This window comes from Aptenodytes patagonicus, chromosome 1 (genome assembly GCF_965638725.1).
Source record: "Aptenodytes patagonicus chromosome 1, bAptPat1.pri.cur, whole genome shotgun sequence".
Classification (NCBI taxonomy): Eukaryota; Metazoa; Chordata; class Aves; order Sphenisciformes; family Spheniscidae; genus Aptenodytes; species Aptenodytes patagonicus.
Genome location: NC_134949.1, coordinates 192,464,487 through 192,469,380, shown reverse-complemented (window position 1 = coordinate 192,469,380; position 4,894 = coordinate 192,464,487).

The window sequence follows — 4,894 nt, the reverse complement described above, 5'->3', positions numbered from 1 at the left end:
CATCCTTCTACCTGGCGTGTACCTCACCTGCTGTCTTCTTCTTCTTATGTCTTTCTTACTGAAAGTCTTTCTTTTTTGACATTATGGATAATTTTTTTCTTTCAGTTTTGGCAGCTGAGTCAGCTCAGTTTGTGTCAGTGGCATTTTTAAAGCTGTAAAGGAAATTTTGTCCTCTCTGCAAATAGTACTCAGTTTCTCATTCTGCTGCAGAAGGACACCCCTTTCCTACAGTCTCAGAAAACTAGGACTCACCCTTACTAACACCATTTTTTAAACTAGGTGTTAACATTTCTCATATGCTTTCTTATTTCGGACATAGCCGAGAGGGATGGTTTTTAAAACACTAACCTGACATTCTACTGATAAAGGGATTAAATGAAAGTATTTGCATGATGTCTTCCAAAAATATGGGCTTTATGATGGATGACACCAAAATATATTGCATAAGAACGTGAATCATTTGGAGGGGGAAAAAGTGCAAGTGATTTGTAAAGAGATTAGCAGAGTAGAACAGGGCTATGTTGGACATTGATCTTGTGAAATAATAGGATTTCATGATGTCCATCGTTACACAGCATCTTACCAAAGAGACCTGCCCACCCTAACTTCTTTGTTTCACTGCAGGATGATCCTGTAACCAAAGAAGCCCAGACTGGTTAGCTTCAGAAAGAACCATTTTGCAGCCACCTTTGGAAAAAAAAGGAATATTAGCTGTTATGTTCTTGTATCACAGGATGAATTTGAATTCATATTTTCTCCATCTTTTTGGCTTTACTTCAGAAATACATAGTTTGGTGGGAGGGGGGATTTAACAAGCTTTAGGCAAGCTTTGCTAAATCCACAGTATACAGGGTACTGGACGACATGCACTGGAATACTGATTCCATGAGGCTCGGAGTCTTATCGCGTCTGCAGGCAAAGAGTAGAAGTGCTTTTACATTAGACTTGCAAAATGTAACGTGCAGTGCGGTACTTTCTGCCTGAGCCGTTCTGTCAGGTTAGCATGATTAGGTACTACACCCCATTTTGAATCTTCTTTTTGTTGTTGTTGTTTTTGTTTTAAGAAAGTGTAAGAAGTCATACACGTCTGTCCTGGGAATGTCCTGAAGAGTTCAGAGAGAATTTGAAATTGTCACATCAGCTAGAATAAATATATTAGTTGATGATTATTTGATAGATAGAACAAAGATACATAACCTACATTCAATTCTTCATCCTGTCATTGGCCTACTAAGCTGAGACAAGTTATTATACCCTTTCTTTTGCTTTTATTTTTGCATGTTTAATGTGGTCCCTGTTCCTGTAATAGTTGAGTGCCTCTTATTCTTGTTAATGCATCTAATCTCAAAACATGACTCTGAGGCAGGGAAATACTGCCTTTTCCAAATGTAGATGGGAAACTGAGACGTAGAGGGTTATGTTCATACTACCAAGCATGATCAAATAATATTTGACTCCAATGACTTTGGATAGAGCCAGCAGCTTTAAAGAGCAGATGATCTGAATCACCTATCTCTCTGTTGAATAATAATCACAATAATCTCTGCTGTAATAAACACAATGGTTAAGTTAGGCTGGGTTTCAGAAAGGCTCTGCTGAACAGACCTCTGAGAGACAAAGTTTTTTTTTTTTGCGAAGACATTTTGATATATAACTCCCACTGAAATCGAAAAGAAGGTCTGTGCCCCAGGGACTTTGCCCTGGATTGCCCAGTAGGTCTGTTGCAAAACAAGGAAGTACTGGTGGGTGCAGCTCTACAAAGAGAAAATCCTTGTATTTTGCTGTTTTCCTAAGTGGAAATTCCTAATTAAGTGCAACCTTCCTGTATGACATATAAGTAAAGTTTCTCTCCTCTAAAATGCAGGCAATGAGTCTGACTTATTTTTCAGATAAAGGGCTCTACATAGATCTAAAGAAGATATTTTTATTTAGTAATAATTATGCTTTGACTAGGAATAAAAATGTAGGTCCCCATTGCCTCTGTGAGGTCATGTGCAAACAGAAATACAAGACAAATTGCCTAAGCAACTGATTAACTACCATTACATAGCTAATATTTGCTTCCTATCTCGGAACTGGCTTTTAAGCATAAAAGAAAAAACGGTGAGAAACCAGTGTCCTTTGTGGGTGATTTGTAGTAGCAGCCTCTGGAAAGAACAGAGACTCACTGTTACGCTCAGAAAACAGGTTTTTCTCCTGATTAGAGACCCAGGCTCCAAACTCACAGCCTGTCTACGCTGACTGCACAAAGCTGCTTTCAAAACTGCACTTGCTTGCTACACACTGGAGCCCGCGAGTGTGGCCTCGTGTGCTGCAAGGTTGCCCTCTCTGTAGCCGGCAGGACTCCAGGTGCCCTAGAAAGGCCAGTGGACTTGCACGTGCCATAGCCAGCTGCCTTCAGGCAGTTTGCAGGCTGCCAAGGTGCTGCTGCATGGATGGGGCATGGAGCATGCTGCTCATTTGGGGTCTGCATACAGATGCATCTGTACTGTCAGGTTGGTTTCCCTACTTCTCTGTGTCAGGCTTTCCCTTGAGGCTGCATCTATCCTGCTAAATGCATCCACTCTGGGAATGACGCCTGGTCCACAGGAAAAGTGGCCTGTTTGCTCCCTGCTCAGAGCAGGCTCCTTTACAGCAGCCTAATGGTCTCCCTTGCATCCACATGATGAAGCACTTGCCCTTTTGGGTCTCTTCTGGGCCCTTTGGCTCTAAGGTGTGATCATTGCTTTTCTGTGTGGGTTGTTTTTTTGTTTGGTTTTTTTTTTCTTTTTGTTTGGAGCATTAAAAATAACCTGAGACATGGATTGCAGCCCACCAGAGTGGTATTTCCATAACAAGGGATGTGCCAGGAGGGCTTACGGCAGGTGTTTGTCAGTATGAGACCCGGGGAGATATTGTTGGAGGGCTGGTTAGGACCAAGCAGGGTTGATAAGAAACAAACCCTCATCAATGCCACCTTTTGGGAGTGATATGTTTCCAGGACTTTCCTTGGTTTTGTATGGAGAAGATCAGTTGGTTCACTCCAAAAAAGAGGCTGGGAAGGAAGTGACAATTTTGCAATATCAGGATATCAGAACCTGAGAGTAAACTGGGAGTTAACTTGGTGGACAGCGTAGGCTTACTGGTTATCTGCCATATGTATGTACTGGTTTGCACCTGAACTCTGCTCTGGAGTGGCCAAAGTGTTTTTCTTACAGTGCAGAGGATAGTTCATAGCCTATAGCTGCTCTGATGTGGGCCAGTCTGCTCTTCTTAGACTGGAGCTCGGGGCTTAAGCCCTTACAAAGACACTGTAATTACAGCTTCAGTCTCTCCAGTCCCTTGAAAGTACTGTGATTTACCCCAGGAAAGCAGACCACTATAACCTGGCAGGAAGAGGCCTGGATTTGTTTTCTTGCTCTACTGCCATGGCTCTGGTTCTTTTTGCTTAGACATTATCACATGCCTTCCAGGTCTTGTCTGTCTTGCATTGAATTATCAGCCATGAAATCCTCCAGTGGAGATGCAGCTTCTGCTGTGAAAAAGTGTTTTTGCAAGAACATGTTATATCCATTCCCTACAAAATGAGCTACTCCTCAAAAAAGATGCTGCTGCCAGCCTTGTAAATCTGTCAGGACGCTTATGCTTATGTGAAGCTGTGGTAAAAACACGTTGCCCCAATGGACTTGACCGCTCTGAAGAGTTTTCTAGTATGGATCTGTCCTAAGCCTCAGTTTTCCCATTTGCCACCTGGAGTTGATAGTGCTATGGGAACACAAGAAAGCCTTCTGAGTTCCTCAGCTGGGAGACGGGTTTTGTATGAGGCAGTACTGCTGCTCCGAAGTACCGCTGCTCCTGCCCTTTCCACTGCCCTCCAACGTTGGAAGGGAATAAGGGTCTCCTAACTACTTTCTCCGCTTACACACAACTGAAGCCATTTGCTGCTAACCTAGTAGAAGAACTAAGTCTGACAAAATGGAGAAGGAAAGGGCAAATGCTGCATTGAGGATACAGGCACAGGAAAGGACAAGAGATGACACGTTTTGGTCTGGGGACTTCTTGACTTCTTTTACAAGTGCACAGACATGGCCATCCCCTCAGTCCCGACTGGAACCTTCCTCCCAAACACCAAGCTAATTTTCCCAGTGATCCACAGAAGTCTGGAGAGAAATTTTAATTTCTGTTGCACCGGGTGGAGGCTTGCAGCTGACTCCACCATGGCGGTAGCTTGTTGGAAGTGGGGAACTCCTGTGGTGGGCTGGATGCCTTGGGAACTGCAGGCAAATCACTGCCTGTTATACTGTAGTGTGGTACACCTGGCGAGTGTGGGGGCCACACTAGACGTTACCTGCAGCCTTTTTTAATCTCTTTCTGGATCAGTGCTCTAGAGACAGGACAGTGAATCATTGTGGTCAGGTGGCATGAAGCTCCGTGAAAAGAGAGCAAGTAAGCAAGCATTAATGGGTACATAGTGTTAATGTATGAGACATAAGCCTACTGGGAAGGAAATGGGAGGAGATTGTTTGTGTCCCACCTGTGCTACGTGAGAGTTGAGGGAACTGAAAAGCTGTAGAGACCCCTGTGCATTTTACTTATTGTCAAAGGTCTGTTGGTCTTTGAAATAAGGGGAGGTTGTTCCTGGTGTGTGAAAAGTCTAAACTGACCTGCTCTTCTCTGTACCTATACGAAGTAATAAATACCATCCAGACCTGTATTGTCTGCATAACTTAGAAGGGATCTATAAGAATTTTTGTGATTGAGTCACAGTAAGAGGAAATGTCTATCTACCTGTTCTAGCAAATAAGCACCCGATGTTCTGTGTAACCAAGATTAAGATTAGATACTGCACCATATACATATGGGAAAGCTTTCCTGTTAGGAAATTGGATTAGTTAATTTCTGATGGTGAGTAACT